This window comes from Palaemon carinicauda, chromosome 28 (genome assembly GCF_036898095.1).
Source record: "Palaemon carinicauda isolate YSFRI2023 chromosome 28, ASM3689809v2, whole genome shotgun sequence".
Taxonomy (NCBI): domain Eukaryota; kingdom Metazoa; phylum Arthropoda; class Malacostraca; order Decapoda; family Palaemonidae; genus Palaemon; species Palaemon carinicauda.
The window spans coordinates 83739241-83761317 of NC_090752.1; the positions used below are offsets into that span (position 1 = coordinate 83739241).

At 39.2% G+C, this 22077-nt stretch overlaps 1 long non-coding RNA gene across 4 annotated transcripts in view; it reads left to right on the forward strand.

The window, feature by feature from the left end:
• Positions 1-5891: 5891 nt before the first annotated feature.
• LOC137621681 (uncharacterized) overlaps positions 5892-22077 on the forward strand; it is a 34174-nt gene continuing 17988 nt past the window's right edge. The window contains exons 1-3 of one of the 4 annotated variants that reach the window (XR_011040299.1): positions 5892-6134; positions 7631-7905; positions 8421-8555. This is a non-coding gene — a long non-coding RNA (uncharacterized lncRNA). Of the gene's footprint in view, positions 6135-6232; positions 6425-7630; positions 7906-8420; positions 8556-22077 lie in introns of those variants that run through there. The other 3 variants (XR_011040298.1, XR_011040300.1, XR_011040301.1) reach the window with 3 other exon arrangements.

The following is a 22077-nucleotide window of genomic DNA, read 5'->3' on the forward strand; positions in this document are numbered from 1 at the left end:
TATATATATATATAAATGTATATATATATATATATATATATATATATATATATATATATATATAATGCACACACACACACACAAACACACACACACATATATATATATATATATATATATATATATATATATATATATATATATATATATATATATATATTCTATGTAATATATATATATATATATTCTATGTATTATATTCTATATATAATATTTATCTTTTTAAAATATGATATATATAGAATATAATATAATGTGGTATGTACAGTAGAATATATATATATATATATATATATATATATATATATATATATATATACATACATATATATATATGTGTGTGTGTGTATTTGACATTTTGATAATTTGTATCTAGGCCTATCCTTAAAACACTAACAATCCATACATAGTGGGAAAGAAAAACTGTAAAACTGTTTCGTAAACTCGACCGATATTCAAATAATCATAAATAATAACATGATATCGATATCTCTTATAAAGTACGTAATCTACCAATAGCCCTATCTCTTGACAGTAACTACCTATTTCCTCACTTCCTTTCCTCACTGGGCTATTTTTCCCTTTTGGAGCCCTCGGGCTTATAGCGTCTTGCTTTTCCAACTACGGGTTGTGGCTTAGCTTGTAATGATAATAATAACGATTATAATAAAAACAATAATGATAATAATAATAATAGTAGTAGTAATAATAATAAGGATAATAATAATAATAATAATAATAATAATAATAATAATAATAATAATAATAATAATAATAATAATAGTATGGATAATATAAAGAAAACTGTGATTAACTGTTATTACCATAAATGACTCCTATACCCCAAAGAGGAATTTAATTTCTAAAACATAATAAATAGTGGAGCCCCATTGATAAAAACTGTCCCACCCATAGAAAGGATTTCACATATACTAATTGAATAAACTTAATGTCTACTGAAGCCAAAATGGAGTTTTAGATATGTATAATAACCCACCAAGTTATCGTAACTAGACGTTAAAAAATATCTAAGAATTACTTAAAATTTGATTGTTTTCTAAGTCTAAAGTTTTTTTTCTTGAAAGTCATATCTTCAGTCTTTCAGATGTCTAGTAGTGCTGTTATAGTCTACATTTTATGATTATAAATATTATAGCCTCTATTCTAATATATCTCACAGATATATATATATATATATTATTTCTATACGCATATTGCATCAAATTTGTCCACTACAGTCAATTTACAGTTTAATTTTTGAAAATAAAAATGAAAAAGGTTTAGAAATTTTTTTATATAGTCTACATTTTTATATTTATATATATCAGAGAATCTATTCTAATATATCTTACAGATATATATTATTTCTATATGTATACAGCATAAAATTTGTATATTACAGTCAAATTACAGATTAATTTTAGAAAATAAAAAAAGTTTAGAAAATTTTGTAATATAGTCTACATTTTATATTTCTATATGTCAGAGCCTCTATTCTAATATATCTTACAGATATATATTATTTCTATATGCATACAGCATAAAATTTGTATATTACAGTCAAATTACAGGTCAATTTCAGAAAATAAAAAAAGTTTAGAAAATTTTGTAATATAGTCTACATTTTATATTTCTATATATCAGAGCCTCTATTCTAATATATCTTACAGATATATATTATTTATATATGCATACAGCATCAAATTTGTATATTACAGTGTAATTACAGTTTAATTTTAGAAAATAAAAAAATTTAGAAAATTTTGTAATATAGTCTACATTTTATATTTATATATATCAGAGCCTCTATTCTAATATATTTCACAGATATATATTATTTCTATATGCATATTGCATCAAATTTCACTAATACAGTCAAATTACAGTTTAATTTTGGAAAATAAAAATGAAAAAAGTTTAGAAAATTTCTTATATAGTCTACACTTTCATATTTATATATATCAGAGCCTATATTCTAATATATCTTACAGATATATATTATTTCTATATGCAGACAGCATCAAATTTGTATATTACAGTGTAATTACAGTTTAATTCTAGAAAATAAAAAAAGTTTAGAAAATGTTGTAATTTAGTCTACATTTTATATTTCTATATATCAGAGCCTCTATTCTAATATATCTTACAGATATATATTATTTATATATGCAACCAGCATCAAATTTGTATAATACAGTCAAATTACAGATTAATTTTAGGAAATAAAAAAAGGAAATAAAAAAAGTTTAGAAAGATTTGTAATATAGTCTACATTTTATATTTCTATATATCAGAGCATCTATTCTAATATATCTTACAGAGATATATTATTTCTATATGTATACAGCATCAAATTTGTATATTACAGTGTAATTACAGTTTAATTTTAGAAAATAAAAAAGTTTAGAAAATTTTGTAATATAGTCAACATTTTATATTTCTATATGCCAGAGCCTCTATTCTAATATATCTTACAGATATATATTATTTATATATGCATACACCATCAAATTTGTATATTACAGTGTAATTACAGTTTAATTTTAGAAAGTAAAAATGAAAAAGGTTTAGAAAATTTCTTATATAGTCTACATTTTATATTTATATATATTAGAGCCTCTATTCTAATATCTTACAGATCTATATTATTTCTATATGCATATGGCATCAAATTTGTATATTACAGTCAAATTACAGATTATTTTAGAAAATAAAAAAAAATAGAAAATTTTGTAATATACAGTAGTCTACATTTTATATATCAGAGCCTCTATTCTAATATATCTCACAGTTATATATTATTTATATATGCATACAGCATCAAATTTGTATATTACAGTCAAATTACAGATTAATTTTAGAAAAAAAAAAAAAAACAGAAAATTTTGTAATATAGTCTACATTTTATATTTCTATATGCCAGAGCCTCTATTCTAATATATCTCACAGATATATATTATTTATACATGCATACACCATCAAATTTGTATATTACAGTGTAATTACAGTTTAATTTTAGAAAATAAAAAGTTTCTTTATTTAGAAAATCCAAAATCCTGCTTGAAATCTTAAAGAAGAAGACTGGCGCCTTGTGTCACGTGACTTCTGTGTTTACAATTGTTGGTTTATTTTTCATCAGGGAATACTGAAGAAGACAAAAGTAGGGATAAAATAATAAAACAGGAATGTGAAAGAATTATTAGAAATCTAAATGAAGAAGAGGCATTGATGATATTAGGGGATTTCAACGGACATGTAGGATTTTTAGGTTACCAGAATTTAGACAGGAACGGGGAAATGATTCTCGATTGGATGAATGACCATGGGTTAGTCCTATTGAATGGAGATTCAAGATGTAAAGGTATATATACATGGGAAAGATTGCAACAAAAAAGTGTAATAGACTACGTACTAGTAAACGAACAAATGTATAAGCACTTTAGGGAAATGATTATAGACGACGAAAAATTGAATTTTGACATCTCAGATCATAATCTGATCACTATAGAACTGGAATTCATGAGTGAACAGAACAAAAATTTTAATAAAGGAAGGTGGGAGGAAGTAAAATACTTTAGGACAGATGAAAATAGTTTAAGAGAATATACAACAAGAGTAGAGGAAATTGTAAGACATAAACAAATAGACAGAATAGAAGGTATGGATCTGATAATGAAAGAGGCTGCAGAAGAAAAATTGGCAAGAATATATAAAAGGAAAGTTCTTGATGAAGAAAAGGTACATGAGCAACCCTGGATGAACGATGAAATAAGAAAAGGCATAAAGGAAAGGAAGGATTTAAACAGAAAGAAAAGAAATGAATCCAACATCGAAGTAAAAAATGTATTAGAAGAGAGATATGATCAAAAGAAGAGGGAAGTGCAAGAAATGATAAAGAAGGAAATTACTAGATTTGAAAAAAAGGTAACAGAAGAAATAAAAATGGATAAAAATAAAAAACTCTGGGAGAATATTGATAGAATAAGGAACAGACAGAAAGCCCATGGCAAAGTTATACAACTTTATGGAGAACAAGGAAATAAGCTAAATAAGGAAGAAACAAAAGAGGAATTAATCAAGTACTGGAAAACTATATATTGTAAACATGAAAATAGAATAGACTCAGTTTGGAATGAAGAAAAACAGATAGAATATGAAAATGAAATAGCACATCAGGAAGATACAACAAGAATAGATGAATATAATATCCCGGACATACTTAGGGAACACTATGACCTTGTAATGGTGACAAAAGGAAAAATAAAACCAATGAAAAATCCAAAAATCACAACAGAAAAAGTAAAGAATTGCCTGGGAAAATTAAAGGCAAAAAAAGCGGCAGGACCAGATGGCCTAAAACCCGAACTATATAAGGCACTAGGAAAAAGCAAAATATGTCTTGAAACCTTACAGAAATGTTATCAAAATGAGTCGGACGAAAAAGAAAAACCAAATATGTGGAAGAAGTCAAGAACAAAGATGATTGAAAAGAAAAGAAGGCCAATGGCAAAAGACTTAAGACCCATAGCTCTATTAAATATTTCTTATAAAATATTCATGATGATGGTGAAAGAGGAAATAGAAAACCACATAAGAATGAATGAAGAAGACAATGAATGTCAAGCAGGATTTACAGGTGGAGGCAGGATAGAGGACAATATCTTTATATTACAGTATTGTGTGGAAGAGAGCTATAGTAACAAGAAACCTCTAATAGTAACTGCGATAGATTTTAGCAAAGCATTTGACTCGGTAAAAAGGGAGGTATTAATAGAAGTTTTAAAAGAATATAAAATTAACACCAAAATCATAAGTGCAATTGCAAATATTTATCAAGGAGATACTACGGGCATTGACTTAGGAGAAGGTATAGAACAAGAAATGGATGTTGCAAGTGGAATTAAACAAGGTTGCACAGGATCAACTTCACTTTTTAAACTGATTACGTATATTGTCATGAAGAAAATAGAAGAGGAAGGAAACGGTTTCAGAAATCAGTTAATAAAGATAGAATCCTTATTTTTTGCAGATGATGCCTTAATAATTGCACAGGATATACATAATGCTAAGCGTAACATTCAGATATTAGTAGAAACTAGTAAAAAATGTGGGTTGGAAATTAATAAAGAGAAGAGTAATATTATGATATACAATATGAAAGAAAAGCCAGATAACATAGAGGGAATCAAAGTAGTAGAAAGTTTGACATACTTAGGAATAAAGTGATGATAGGAAAAACGTTCTGGAAAAGTATTGCTTTACCATCTATTTTGTATGGAGCAAATGTTATAAATCTAACAGAAACTGAAATAGAGAAACTACAAAGAATAGAGAATGGGGTATATAGGAAGATTTTAGGTGCCACTAAAAGCACAGCTAATACTGCTCTAAGAGGGGAGATAGGTGCATCTTCTATGAAAGCAAGGGTGATGGATGGGAAGCTGCAGTACTTAAATCGTACCCTGAATGGAAAGAAGGAAATACTGAAAATGATTATCCAGGATATTCAAGAAAAAGAAGGAAGATGGTGGAAACAACCTGCAAAGTATTTGGAAGAATTAAGTTTAGGTATAAGACAAATAAGAAGAATGAACGAGGCAGAAATAAAAACGGAAACCAGGAAGTGGGATACTGAAAAGTGGAAAGAAGAAATAGAAAGTAAAGTGAGCCTAGAAATATATAGAACGTGGAAGAAAGAAATCAAAGAAGAGTTAATTTATGACAATACATTTGCTTCAGTGATATTTTTTAGAGCAAGAACTAATACGTTAAAACTAAATATTGTAAATAGACACAATGGAGGGAATATAAACTGTAATTTTTGTGAAAATGAGGAGGAAGATTTGATACATTTTTTGTTATTTTGCCAGGAATATAGAAAAGAAAGGAATAAAGTAATTGAGCTACAACAACCATACGAGGAAGACCCAAAGAAAATAGTAGGATTATTTTTATTGAGTGAAACAAATATAGAAAAGAAAAAAGAAGTATTAAACATAATGTGGAAGAAAAGACAAAACAGTACAAGAAGATAAGCGTTAGAGGCGCCGTTGTAAAGGCTATGCCTCACCCCGGAACCTGAACCTGAGTTTATATTTCGAGTGTAAATAAAATCGTTAATATTATAATATATTGTAAGTTATATATCTTTCTTAGTGTTGCTCCAGTCTAAAAATAGTATAATAAAGAAATTCTTGTCTTCATATAAAGTTTTTTTTTTTTACATAAATAGGTCCAGTATATACGTATGTGTATGGCATCCTATAACCCATATCCTGTAGGATATCGAAGCTGCAGAGACGTATTATATTTATATTAATGGATAAATTTTGCCCTATATACTTTATCTAGGGGCCAGAGTTAACCTCCTGGCAGTTATACAAGCCAGGATCCCAAGAGCATTAGTATATAGGACCTACTTCAGGTTAGTTTTTACCTTGAGGTCAGGTTGACCTAAGGTCAGGGGCTAAGACATGCTGACTGAGGTTAAGAGGTCAAATATATATGGGTTTAATGATGTGATTTAGCCTTTATCCTTTTTTACTATTATTAAATATCTTATCCTTGCTCAGGGATTTTGGTTGGTATAGCCTGAATTGGATTTGATTTATGCGTAGATTAAATTGTGACAATTGACTAAGAGATCACCATTTCATATAATTTGAATTCTGCATCATATTATCAGCCCAAAATAGAACACTCTTAGGCCCCTGAGGTGTACTTGACACCCCTAGGGTGGGTGTGACACTCGATTGGGGTCTGCGCTTATGAAACTTTCGCAATAATTATTGTGGTATTTCAGGTTAATACATTTTCTCGAACTTTGCCTTTTTTCTATTTGACCCTCAAAACCTTGACAAGAAACCTGCCACAATGACCTGTATTTAACCTGTCTTGGCCTGCACATAGGCCGGCCACAAAATTACCTCAAATTGTAAACAAATTAATATTATAGAATATCTCCTTGTCAGTCTAAGGACAGAATAATCTCTGAGTTAAGTTAGTTAAGGTTTTGGTCAATTTCAAGGACGGTTCCTTCTGGGAGACGCTGGTTTTGGCATACCGTGCTCAGCGGGAGTAGGCGTCGCAGGACTTGTGGTCTGTTTATTCATGTGGCTATTTTACTTTCTGTAGCAATCTCTGATTTTGTTCCTTTTTCTTTCCTCCAATTTTACTCAAAGTTTTCTTCCATTTTCTATCGTTCAAGATATATACCCAATATTCAAATCTAAATGGTTTAGCAGATTGAATAGAAATGAATTACAGTTCTACGACAATGTACATCTATTCATTATCATTTATTCAATTGGGATTTATATTGAAAAATAATTCACTTAGTAATTTAAACTAAGACTATATCATTTTTGTTTATCTTATGTTTCAGACTTTTGCATCATCAAAATGAATTCTGTATTACCATTGAGCATTGACTGTAGACAGATGGTAGACTATACAGTACAGTACAATAATGTGTTACCTTGAGCAGAGTCAAACATCTGTCTTATTCCTCATAGTTTTAGCCTTTTCATTCCTTATTAAGCGGTTTTTCTATGTGATTAAGAATTCCATGCACAGCACAATATGCAGTATTTCATATTTTTTTCACAAATTTCTTTTTTATATTCCTCAGGAAGACGTTGTCATTGCCTTGTGGTATCAAGCTGATTGTCCTAATCTTTGCTGCGGCAGGAGATAACACCCGTCATATTGTCAGGAGTCTCACCGTCCAGCCCCATAGCAGCTCAGCTTATTTTCCATCATTGCCGTGACTCCAGAGCCCCTCCTCGTCTTCTACGGTGTCAGTAGAGTCAGACACTTCATTGGAGATGCAGGTTATCTATGAATCCAAGGTTCTCAGTGGCCTTTGGGTTAGGTTACTTCCATTCTCTATCTTCTCCTTTGACCGTAAGATTTTCTTATTTTCAAGTCTCTGCCTTTGATAAGTATAAGTCTGGCTTAGTAACTCTTTTAAAAGAATGTCTATATTCAGTATTGTATGATACTCTACCTACAGTCATTATCAACTTCTTGCAGAGGTTTTAGAAATGGATTCCTCTCTAGTGATAGAAATAAGACCACACTATTTTATGATACATTACTGTATTGAACTGTATTCTAATATCTACTGCTAATCAGATATTCATAACCAGGTTATGTCTATGACCATTCTGCTTTGGTGAAGAACAGGTTTACCTATTCTTTTGCAGCCTTGGGTTAGTTTTAATAGTATTCTGTAAAACATTATCTTTAACCAAGTCAAGCATTGCTCAATATTCTTCATAATTTGATCATTTTTATTCCTTGATAATTTAAGCTTATTTCTTCATAGGATTATAAATTATATGTTCACCACAATATGTTGTGTTTTAGGATTAAACTTTTATTTTTTATTGTATTCTTAAAGATAAATTTTGTTTCAGGGAGACCTTGAAATTGTAATTGAAGAAGTCGCACATCCCAACCAAGGTAATGCAAGGAGACTGCTGTGGTCATATTGCCAGCGTACACCGGGCTTCCACATCATTGGATTCAAGCTCTTCAAGTCATCTGTGATGGTAACAAAGCCCAGCTTTTCCTTCTTCAGTGGGGTAGCCACTTTTATCTATGATTCTAACATCTTCCAACATCAGCATAACATGAGTTTGTTCCTGTGCGGATACAAACATCCGAGTCATTTATATGGGTTTACTCCCAAGTTGTTTTGCTATGACCAGAAAGAAAAATATAAAACTGGCAACCATGTATGGTTACCAGGCAGTGCCATGGTTGGCTAGTGCACTTATACCTTTGAGATGCCGAATCACTCTATTTATAAATGATCTCCCACACTACGATCATGACCCCATGCTGGATTCTTTCTCTCTCCAGGGCTTTTTCTTTCAGTGTGCTTTGTGAGGTGAAGGGCTTTTAAGGTACAGTACTATGCTGACTTGCCCTGGTCTTGTTGAAGGTCGCCCTTGAGGAACGTAAGGTGGGTCCAGGTTGATCCGCACTCCTCGTACTTGAACTGCCGTGGTAAGCCGTGTGAAATTTGGTGGTAGTGGCCACCCTCCCAGTGGGAGAGGTTCCATGCACGTTGCAAGAAGAGAGCTAAGAAGGATGGGTCCCCTTCCCCGTCTTCTGTTGAGAGCAAGAAGCCTCCTGTGACCCTCTTAACTGGGGGTGCAGCCATTATCTCCATAATTTTCAGATTAGTGAAACTTTTTAATGTTTGGTTGCCCTTAGTTTAGTGCATAGCAAACGTTAATCCCTATGTGATACTTATCCTTTGGCTTCAGCTCCAGCACAGCCTGGACTGGACTAAGTTCCAGTATCTTTAGTTCCACATTACAGTGAACTCTCGCTACTTCGCGGTTCGACCATCGCGGATTCACCACTTCGCGGATTTTTTCCATAACCCATATATATACAGTAATATATATATATATATATATATATATATATATATATATATATATATATATATATATATATATATATATATATATATATATATATATATATATATATATATGTATGCATGTATTTATGTATATATGTAGGTATGTATATGTGTATACATATAAATATATATATATACACACACACACACACATATATATATATATATATATATATATATATATATATATATATATATATATATATATATATATATATATATATATATATATATATATATATATATATATATCTAAAGTAGGAAGATGTGATGTAGTTCTAAGGGAAAAGTATGGGAAATATGTCTGGGTAATAAGCAAAGCTCTACCTCCAGTTTGTTTCTACATTATGATCAGAGATAAATGTAAACAAAACATTGGTTGCCATTTTTTATCGTGCTTTTTAGTATGTTTAGGAAATGCATGATATAAAATCACCTTTAATATTTGTGCCTGTTTTAGTTTAGGGTACTGTAGTACATGCATTAAGTGTTCTGTACATTAAAGGGTAGTTTGTTAACAGTACTACGTACAAGGGAAGGTTTTAAAAGTCTGAATATACATGTTGAATAAATAGGTAAATATGGTGTCACTACTTCGCGGATTTTCACCTATCGCGGCCGCGACTGGAACATATCTACCGCGATAAACGAGGGTTCACTGTATACCAATACAGTATACTCAGATTCCCATCTCCACCCACGAGTGTGCTCATTGGTGATCGTCACGCTTTTGTTTCAGATTTTCAGAGCCAAGGTGACTTCTCACTTTAAGAGGACTCTCCAGGAAAAGTGCTGAAGATTTCACCCCACAATCATCTGAGAACTTCTTCCCATGTGCTGAATGAGAATGACGTGTCCCCCTGTATGGAGACGGCCATCCTGGAAGGTGCTTACTTTTCCCTGGCTTGTATGCACCAGTTTGGGTTGCTCTGTACACCAAGGGGCCCGCAACATCACCTTTCACCACAGAAAAACCCAACAATTCACCATTAACTTCTTCGGATGTTGATAGGACATCCACAGTTGTGTCCATGACAAATTCCACTGTACAGGTTTGGCTGTTTCATCAGAGTACGAACGTTGGCTTCCCCTTCCCAACGTCCCTTTCAGAAGGCGAAAGTTATAACAATGTCAACAAACGTCTCAGCTCCAGGTGTCTCAACCACACGTATTGGCATACCCTCACGTGTGTGTGCTAATGTCACAGATACGCCACCATCCCTGCGGGCGAGTGTGCAACCTGAACGTGCCACTATCTTATCACACACTTGTGGGGACAATTGACAAATTTGTGCTTTGACTCGAGCGCGTAGCCTTGTGGAAGTGGCTAATGAACGCGTGCTACTTTTAACTTTGGTTGATACCCAAATTGCTACTAGCCCATGAGTTCAAAACTCTTCCAGAACCTATCCCGTCTTTTAGACGAAATAATAAAATAAACCTAATATTTTACCAAGGTCTGCACAGACATATATTAATCCCAACTTACGTACAGTATTATCCCACAAGCTGCTGAGAGAGTAACAATTTCAGATATTTCTCTTCAGAGACATGAAAGGAAAGAGGTGGCAGAACCCTATATCTTCACCTCTTCTAAGAGAAGGACACTCCAAAATCTAACCATTGTTTTCTATTCTTGGCTAATGCCATAGCCTCTGTATCATGGTCTTCCACTGTCTTGGGATAGAGTTTTTTTTTGTTTGAGGGTGCACTCAGGCACACTATTCTCTCTTTATTGTTTATATATGACAGATCTATGTTAAAGTTGTTACTGTTCTTACGATATTTTATGTTGTTATTCATTACTTCATATATAGTTTATTTATTTTCTTAGTTCCTTTCTTCATTGGGCTATTTTCCCTGTTGTAGTCCTTGATCTTTTAGCATCCTACTTTTCTAACTAGGGTTGTAGCTTAGCATGTAATAATGATAATAATTGGAAAAAGAGACCCGGTTCTCCTCAATATTATTTTGCTTCCGGAAAAAGACGATTCCAAGTACAGTAGACCTCTCCTAAGAAATCTTTTTTTCATAACAGATTTCAAGTTCAGATTAAGAGTCCCTCCCCTGCTGTCCAACCTCATCCCAACGTGAATAGAGACTCTTATCGCAGGAGTGAATAAATGTGGCTCTGCCCATTCTTTTACAGCGGCCTCTTCTCACCGTCCGAGCCACAGGCGTGAACGTCTAAGGAAAGGTGAAAGCCTCCAGTATCTTTCTGAAGCAGGAACCTCGCCGCATAATTGCTAGGCAGGAGCCCTCATACAATGACCCCTGATGGAGCAAGAACCAGTTCTACTGGTGTAGCCCCTTCAAGATTCCAACCCTCACATACCAGACGTCAGATTTCCTTAAAGTTATGAGTCTTATACGTTAAGAGCCGTTACTGCACCTTTTTAGCATCTGAGATGCAAAAGATGCAGGTAGCTGCCATGTCAGCTATTGAGGACTGCTCCTTGCTAGACCACTGGTCAGGGGCAATGTCATGCTTTGCTACTACAGAAAATATGAAGAATCCTAACGTAATTAAACAGTTTGAGGAAATATCAATGTCTGGGGGCTAAGGCCTTGAAATTCCCGGTCCATCAATCTGTCTCTTTGTGGAGGTTGATTGATTTGGAGTGTACTGGCATCCTGACATCTAAGGTCATTGACAATTATCATTGTGTAGAAATTGTCTTCGATCATAGAGACAGTGTCTTGGCAAGGTGCTCCAAATAGTTGTCCCAAAATGATGCGCTATACCTGCAAAACTCTAACGTTGTGGACTTTCCTACATTTTCCTTCCACAGAGGTTGCTGTGGCAGAAGCCGACCAATCCTTGTTCATGAGAAGAGCTGCTCCTAGGATGCCCTTCCCTCAACAGCCTCCAAAACAGTGTCCAATTAACAGGGTCAGCAGCACTGGCTCCTCCCACCTTCAGACAGTCAGCCACCAAAAAAGCAGGATCGGAATCCCAACTTTGGCTGGAGGGTGTTGTGGCTCCCGCTAGGGAAGGCAGATCTCCGGACTCACCACCAGTAGGGGGATGCCTGCAGAGCTATAGAGATAGATGGCAGTTCTCCATTCAGAATATCACATCCCCTTCAGGGACTGACCTCCCCCATTAGCTCAGACTTTGATAGTCCCACCATAGAGGTGGAAGTCTCTCAGATGCTGGCTAAAGGGGCCATAGAGGAGGTCTAAGACAGATCCCCAGGCTTCTTCACCAACCTCTTCTTGATAGAGAAGTTCTCGGGAGGCTGGAGACTTGTCGTAGACCTCTCCCACTTGAACCAGTTTGTGCTCCAAACAAGATTCAAGATGGAGATCCCATGCACTGTTGTTCAAGCCTTTAAAAAGTACAACTTCATGTTGACCATAGACCTGAAAGATGCTCACTTTCAGATCCTTATCCATCCCAGATCTAGGAAGTATCTACTATTTAAAGGTGTTGTGCTTCGGCCTGTCCACAGCAACCCAGGTCTTTACCAAAGTCTTTGCCCTCGTCACTGCTCTGGCTCACGTCATTGGTATTAGGCTGCTGAGGTACCTAGATGACTGACTTCTCTTGGCAGACTCAAGATCTCAGCTACTGCACCACAGAGGTCTCCTCAATTTTTTTAGGGAGTTGGGAGTCCAGTTGAACCTTGAGAAGTCCAGTCTCGTTACCCAGCAGCGCCTTTGATACCTCAGTATGGACTTAGAATCTGTCCAAGCCAGAGCGTTTCCCTCTTCAGACAGGATGCAGAGGTTCAGACAAGTGGCAGAATCTTTTCTCAAAAGGGAAACTCTCCCAGCTTTTTTTCAGCAGAGTTTTCTGGGACATATAACCTCCCTAGAGAAGCTGGTTCCCTTCGGAAGGATGTGTCTTCTCTCATTGCAGTGGGCTCTAAAGAGTCAGTGGTCCCAGACATCAGACCCTCCTGGAGCTTTAGTTGAGGTTCCATGAGAAGTGAGAGGGGATCTGTTGTGGTGATCGAGGACAGAGAACTTGTTAGCCAGAACCCTACTACAGAATTTCTTCTCTTTACGGAGGCCTCTCGCCAAGGATGGGGAGCCTACCTTCGGAGATTTCAAGGATATGGTCACAAAAAGATAAAACCTTACACATCAATTACTGGAAAATGAAAGTGGCGAATCTAGCATTACTCCACTTTTCAGAGACCCTCAAAGGTCTCTCTATGTGGTGTTGATGAGCGGCAACTCCAAAGTGGTGACTTAAATCAACAAGCAAGGAGGCTCAGTATCCCATCTGTTGAGCGATAGCCTTGAGCCAAGTCTTTAAACTAAAAAGACTCGATCTCTTTTCCTTGTGGGAATTATCATCTCTTATCAGCAGCTTTGAACAGACCTGCCCACCTCAGGAACTCAAACCCCCGTCTTGGAATGTGACGAGGGTCTTGCCATACCTTAAGATGGCACCTTACGAACCTTTGAATAGGGCCTCAGACCGAGACCTGACCCTGAAGAAAGTTTTTTTCTTGGCCCTGTATAATTTGAATACCTTCAACTCTTACTGATATGTCAATTGTCGTAATTAACATTCGGATGCCACCGTTCACTTTAGGACAATTGACTTATTCAATATATGTGTAACAATGCAAACCTTGGCATAAGTCTCTTTTTATACTTTATTTATGAAAGATCTATTTTAATGTTGGTACTGTTCTTAAAATACTTTAATTTTTCATTAAATCTTTTGTATTTTATTTATTTCCTCTTCTCACTGTGCTATTTTTCCTTGTTGGAGCCCTTGCCTTTATAGTATCCTGCTGTTCCAACTAGAATAATAGCTTGGCAAGTAATAATAGTAATAGTGTACTTCACAGGCTTAGTTTAAAAGATTAAAAGAATGGCGGAGGAAGGGACAGTGTCATTGCGCTAGCAAGCAGGACAAGGCCCTAGAGACTGACCATATATACATATGATCAGTGCCCAAACCCCTTTTCCACCCAAGCTTAGACCAGGGAGGGCCAAGCAATGGCTGCTGATTACTCAGCAGATAGACCTATAGGTTTCCGCAAACCCCCCATCCTTAGCTCACAAAGATAGTGAGGTTGTAGCCACTAAAGGAACTAACAAGTTTGAGTGGGAATTGAACCCCCGTCTGGTGATTTCCAGGCAAGGACGTTACCAATTAGGCCACCACAAACCCTGCTATTGAATTAAAACTGGTACGTGATGTTGGAGACGGATGAATCTTCATATTTATAGTTGAGGTTGAGGGAAAGGCTGATCCCCACAGTTTCTTCTCAATTCTTTTAGTTCTTGAACAGTGCTGTAGTTGGATATGCCATGAAGTGACCTTAATAGGGAATCCATCCAAACCTGGTGCTCTGTAATGCAGAAACTTCCTTTAGGACAACGATCCTATGTCAAACAACATGCAATTCGTAGCCTAAGGTATACTGTACTGTACTCCTACCTAACCTACTGATTACACTGCATAGTTAACCTGGCAACTCAAGAATCTTGACTTACGGTTGGTGGCACAATTCCCATCACATGCAAGCTTAGCATTGAGCAATTATCAAATCGTGTAACATCGTCATAACAAGACTTAATAATTTGTTGTTTTTTTAAGAGATTAAGAGTTATGAAAACACGTACATCATAACTTAACACAATTTCATACCTTTTACAAGGGAGAGATTAGACTTTCAAATGATAATAAAGGAAGCAAAATCTCTCCCCTCTCGAATCATCAGAGTTGTCTTGATCGTAAACACAAATACTCCTCCTTTGTTTACAACACAACTCCTCCTCCTTTGTTTACGCTTACTTTACGCACCAACGTATGCACACTTGATCCTAAACATTCTCTCAATTTTGAGTGGTTGACTTAACATCTTGATGAGATCAAATCCAATTCTTTTATCCAGTCCACTAATTGTTAAGCGATTTACCATTAAGGTAAATGAAGAATTTCCACCAGCTAAGAGAGTGAGCAAACTGCATGGCTTGTACTATCATACCATATATCACATTCCAAGGGTTGGAAGAACCTTGCTTTCTACTCTGTTCCAGAATTTGTGGCTAAAACTCAAAATCCGGCCATAAACGACACCAGATTTGACTTTACCGTCGGCTTTTTGTCGATCGAAGATCTTTAATCTGTTTGTGAGCACAGGATGCACCGAAAAGATTCCTAAGAACACAATCTTTTTCTGGTTCCACTATCTCTTATCCTCAAAGTCTACAAATCCTCAGGAAAAGTTCCACCAGAGTTCGTGACATTCTTGGTCTTGCTGCAACCCCAGCATTTTGCGAGAACCATTCAGTAGTACAAGTCCTTAGTGCAGAAGTCTGGAAAGAACAGACTACCTTCACAGGCCACTACCTAAAGGATTGTACTCATAGATTGGTGGATACCTTTTCTATGGGTCCCATTGTTGCAGCACAACAGTTGATCTAGGCAAAGCTCTTACAGGACGCTCAATCTTCAGTCACGTCATCAGTTATTCTCCGCATTGAAGCGTGTGAACGTGGAATGTTGCCTTTCTTCAATTCCTTCTTCGTAAAATTCCAGTCGTCATCTGATATTGTCTTCACCAAAGGAACCCTTATGTCAGTCTGATTGTCATGTATTTGTAATTTTTTGTCAGTTTTGTGGTTACCTAACAGTGATGTAGTAAAACAGTAGGTAGAGACCAGTCCAACGGCTTCCTCCCGCCTGGGGAAGACTCCCATATAATTGACTCAGAGGTTTGTGTCCACATTGAAACAAGCAATACTCCATAACTAAGCCGGGAAGAATCCCAGTAATCCAAACGGTAATTTTCACTTGGAAGTTGTTTTGAAATCAATTGGAAAAGTAATATTATAGACAGGATGGGTGTTTGCCATATTAACTGTTTTCCCATCCTTTGTGGAATGTACAGTAACCTATTGTTCATTCTGGACTGCTCTCTCCTTTTGTGGGGAAATTAATTTATTCTTTGACTACATACTGTACCAGGTACTTACCAAGTACAGGGAAGGCCTTATCAGGCTATCTACCTCATGATGGCCAGATAGGGGTTGCTGGAATCTTCTCCTTTGCTATAGGTCCTGGAAGACTGGCATATTCCAGGGAAGTAAAAGAACCAAGTTTGGTTCCAGTGGGACTTCCTGTCCACCAATAAGAAAGTGCCTCCCTATTTTAAAGGATGAAAGGTCTGTATATGCATAGGATCAATAGGTTTAAAAGTAATTAAAATTTACCCTGGTTTTGCATTCCTTTCAAAGTTGAGCTTGCCCAGGACTGTGATACCCTATCTCGCAATCTGTTGGACGGAGTTTTCCTGATGGTATCTAGTAAAGTTTGGAGGAGTTATCAGCAGATGTTGGCTGAACCTTCCTGGTCCTAGCCTGCCTGGATAGGGTTTTGGTCTCTGATCATATGTATATATGGTTGTTATTGTTGAGGATGTCCTTTCCTTTGCTTCTCTGTCACTCAGGAGTGACCTTTTAAACCTCTACCACCCCTCTCAGCTCTGAGCCAAAGGTCAAAAGTTATGTCTCTTTGACAGGATGGGGGGGGGGCTACTCTACTATGCTCGCTCATTTTAGAGGACTGGTTTGTGTATTTAGTAATATACAAATGTTAATGTTTGTGATATTTGAAGAAGCAACTCGCATATTCAGTAAAAGAGTTTTTTCAATATTAATCTTACCCGATGATCATGTAGCTGTCAACTCCGTTGCCCGACAGAAATCTACGGTCGGGATACGCCAGCGATCGCTATACAGGTGGGGGTGTACACAACAGCGCCATCTGTGGTCAGGTACTCAAGTACTTCTTGTCAACAAGACCTCAATTTTTCCTCTGTCGTGCCGCCGGCAAGACCTACATGGATACGCTGTTGATTTTGGAGTCTTTTGTTCACGAATTGGTGAAGTATTTGCTCTGAAATTTAGCCTTCGCTGTACAGGAAGCTTTATCCTTAGCTTAGCAAGCTTTTGGAATTAATTTGATTCATTGGTTAACGATCTTTGCTTTACTTTGGAATTCCCCCTTGACTACTTCTAAAATTCAAGATGTCTGACCATTCCCAAGTTCCTAAATACAGGCAATGTAGTGTTAGGACTTGTAATAGGCGTCTTCCGAAGGCCTCTGTTGATCCTCACACCGTATGTTCCAATTGTAGGGGAAAATCCTGTCAATTGGAAGATCGATGTGGGGAATGTGCTGGGCTTTCGGAATTCGATTTTAATGAATTCCTCAGATATACACGTAGGTTAGAGAAGGAGAGAAATAGGAGGAGTTCTTCTCGCTCTGTGGATTTTTCCTCTCCCCATGCCCCTCAACCTTTTCCTTCCCCTGTGGTGGTGACTCCCGAACCTGCTACGAGTGCTCAGCCTGCAATGGCTGATATGTTGCGTGCCATTCAGGCTCTCGGTGATAAGGTGGAGTCGTTGGTTAGTGACCGCAATCAGCTCTTGGCAGATGTCAGAGAGCTGAAAGCGAAGAGTGCAGTGGGAAGTGTTAGTGCTAGTGCTGTGCATAGTGTCAGTGTCAGTGTTGCGCATGAGGATACATCTGTGCGTGCCAGTCGTCCTCCCAGTCCGGGACCTCTTGCAAGCTCCCAAGCCCAGGGGAGAAGCAATGTCGAAGGACCAAAGGGTTCGGCAGGCCTTGATCGGCGCACGGATGTATTCTCAATGGTTGCGGACGCATCTGCTAAGGATCGTCCCTTCCACTCCCAGACGAATGAGCCCTTACATTCCTCGTCTGTGGAAGAGGTTTCCAGGAGGAAACGGTGGACCAAGGTCTCACGACCGCTCAAACGTAAGGTCCCTTCCGAGCTAGTCCAACGGCCCAGGTGTAGCCACTGGGTCAGTTCGGACTCGCCGCAGTCCTCTGATGACTGCACACCTCCCAAGAGAGGTAGAGTGGTCCCTCAACAGGCCTCTGCACCGTCTGTTGTTGCTCCAACCACAGTAGACCCTAAGTGGTCCATGCTGCAGACTATGCAGTCTCAGCTTGCGGCTTTTATGCAGGAGTATCATGCAGAGAAGGTTAACACCCCTCCTGTTATTCTTCAACCCGCAGAGGTTGTGCGCTCTGCAGATACTGCGGCTGCCTGCTCCCACACCCTACCTGTGAGAGCTCCTCCACCGATGCGCAGTCCTCACTGCCAGACGCATGTTCTTGCTGCACCATCTGCTAACGTGCGTGAGCTGCCGCATCAGGAGTTGCCGGGTTCCAGCACTATGGGGCATTCTCCTCAGCCCATGCAGCATCATGCTCTGCAGACCTTACAGCATGCTCCGCATACCATGCTGCATGAGCCTCATACCATGCAGCATGAGCCGCATACCATGCAGCATGAGCCGCATCCCATGCAGCATGAGCCGCATACCATGCAGCATGAGCCGCATGCCTTACAGCATGCTCTGCATACCACACCGCATGCTCCTCAGCCCACCGCAGACCCTCCCACACACCGGCCCTCTGCTTTTGTTGTTGCCAGCTCACAGTCTGTCCAGCAGAGGCATGATGATGGATCCGCAGGTACGCGTGCATCCGTTCTGCAGGATTCAGCCGCTCAGCTTGCTACTCTGCCTTTGCCACTCACAACTCACCTTTCGGATGAGGATGTATCGGAGGATGAAGCTGCTCATCTGGATGATCCTCACTCTGATGTTGAAAGACCCAAGTCTTCGCCACCCTCCTTAGACTTTCGCAAGGTCCTTGCTTTGTTCAGAGAACTGTATCCTGAACACTTTGTGTCTGCAACCCCTCGTTCTCCGCCCTCCGAGTTTGCTATGGGCATGCAGTCTGCTGCGCCTGCCTTCACCAAGCTTGTTCTCGCCAGATCATCAAGGAGAGCTTTGAGGGTTATGGGGGACTGGTTGCATTCCAAGAAGCAACTGGGAAGGACCTCTTTTGTGTTTCCTCCTCCCAAGCTGGCTTCTAAGTCGAGCGTCTGGTATGCCACGGGAGAGGAACCTGGCTTGGGGGTTCCTGCCTCTGCCCAGGCCGACTTCTCAAGTCTGGTTGACTCTCCCCGCAGGTTGGCTATGAGACGTTCGAAGATCTGCTGGTCACTTTCCGATCTTGATCATTTGTTGAAGGGAGTCTTCCGTGCCTTCGAGATTTTCAACTTCCTCGATTGGTGTTTGGGAGCCTTAAGCAGGAAGACTTCCCCTTCTGACAAGGACTCGGCCATGCTGATCATGTCCAGCATGGACAAGGCAATACGGGATGGGTCTGGTGAACTTGCGGCTTCATATGTATCAGGGGTCCTCAAGAAGAGAGAACATCTGTGCTCCTTCTTATCTGCTGGTATCACTCCTTGCCAGAAGTCAGAGTTGCTGTTTGCTCCTCTCTCCAAGTGTCTGTTTCCGGAGGAGTTGATTAAGGGGATGGCTGCCTCTCTTATCCAGAAGGATACGCATGACCTCATGGCTTCTTCTGCACGTAAGGCTAAACCCTTACCTTCCGTGCCTAGACCCTTCCGCCCTTTAGCAGCTGATACACCTGCTTCTAGGTTCATCCCGCCCTTTCGTGGCAGAGCCTCCAGCAGAGGAGGTACCCGTGCAGACAGTCACAGAGGCAAGTCCAAGAAGGGTTCCAAGTCCGCAAAAGGCAAGTTTTGACTGCCTTCCTCTCCAGACAACAGTAGGAGCCAGACTCAAGACCTTCTGGCAAGCTTGGGAGAGCAGAGGTGCAGACGCTTAGTCTGTGAAGTGGCTAAGGGAGGGATACAGAATTCCGTTCTGCCTCAATCCCCCTCTAACTACATCTCCCATCAACCTCTCTCCCAACTACAAGGAGAAGGACAAGAGGCTAGCGTTGCAACAAGAGGTGTCGCTCTTGCTACAAAAGGAAGCAGTGGTCATAGTCCGGGATCATCAATCCCCGGGCTTTTACAACCGTCTCTTCCTTGTAGCCAAGAAGACAGGAGGTTGGAGACCGGTGCTGGACGTCAGTGCTCTCAATGCTTATGTCACCAAGCAGACGTTCACGATGGAGACGACGAAGTCGGTCCTAGCAGCGGTCAGGCAGGAGGACTGGATGGTCTCGTTAGACCTGAAAGACGCATACTTTCACGTCCCCATCCATCCAGACTCCCAACCTTTCCTAAGATTCGTCTTTGGAAAGGTTGTGTACCAGTTCCAAGCCCTGTGCTTTGGCCTAAGCACGGCACCTCTTGTGTTTACGAGACTGATGAGGAATATTGCGAAATTCCTTCACTTGGCAGACATCAGAGCCTCCCTCTATTTAGACGACTGGCTTTTAAGAGCTCCCACAAGTCGTCGTTGTCTGGAGAATCTCAGATGGACTATGGATCTGACCAAGGAACTGGGCCTCCTGGTCAATTTAGAGAAGTCCCAGCTCGTCCCATCCCAGACCATTGTTTACCTGGGTATGGAGATTCAGAGTCGAGCTTTTCGGGCTTTTCCGTCGGCCCCAAGGATCAACCAAGCCCTAGAGTGCATCCTGAGCATGCTGAGAAGGAACCGATGCTCAGTCAGGCAGTGGATGAGTCTAACAGGGACACTTTCATCGCTGGCCATGTTCATCGAGTTAGGGAGACTCCACCTCCGCCCCCTTCAGTATCATCTTGCTGCTCACTGGATAAAGGACATGACGCTAGAGACGGTCTCAGTTCCTGTTTCAGAAGAGATGAGGTCTACTCTAACGTGGTGGAAGAACAGCATTCTTCTCAAGGAAGGTCTTTCGTTAGCTGTTCAGACCCCCGACCACCGTCTCTTCTCGGACGCATCAGACTCGGGCTGGGGTGCGACATTGGACGGACAGGAATGCTCGGGAACATGGAATCAGGAGCAAAGGACACTTCACATCAATTGCAAGGAGTTGTTGGCGGTTCATCTGGCCTTAATAAACTTCAAGTCCCTCCAGCTGAACAAGGTGGTGGAGGTGAACTCCGACAACACCACAGCCTTGGCTTACATCTCCAAGCAGGGGGGACTCATTCGAGGAAGTTGTTCGAGATCGCAAGGGACCTCCTCATTTGGTCAAAAGATCGAAGGCTCACGCTGGTAACGAGGTTCATTCAGGGCGATATGAATGTCATGGCAGATCGCCTCAGCCGGAAGGGTCAGGTCATCCCCACAGAGTGGACCCTTCACAAGAATGTTTGCAGCAGACTTTGGTCCCTGTGGGGTCAGCCAACCATAGATCTGTTCGCTACCTCGATGACCAAGAGGCTCCCATTGTATTGTTCTCCGATTCCAGACCCAGCAGCAGTTCACGTGGATGCCTTTCTGCTGGATTGGTCCCATCTCGACCTGTATGCATTCCCGCCGTTCAAGATTGTCAACAGGGTACTTCAGAAGTTCGCCTCTCACAAAGGGACACGGCTGACGTTGGTTGCTCCCCTCTGGCCCGCGAGAGAATGGTTCACAGAGGTACTGCAATGGCTGGTCGACGTTCCCAGGACTCTCTCTCTAAGAGTGGACCTTCTGCGTCAACCTCATGTAAAGAAGGTACACCCAAACCTCCACGCTCTTCGTCTGACTGCCTTCAGACTATCGAAAGACTCTCAAGAGCTAGAGGCTTTTGGAAGGAGGCAGCCAGAGCGATTGCCAGAGCAAGGAGGAAGTCTTCCGAAGCTGGTGCAAGGCCAATGCAGTTTCCTCAACCAGTACCACTGTAACCCAGATTGCTGACTTCCTGTTACATCTAAGGAACGTTAGATCCC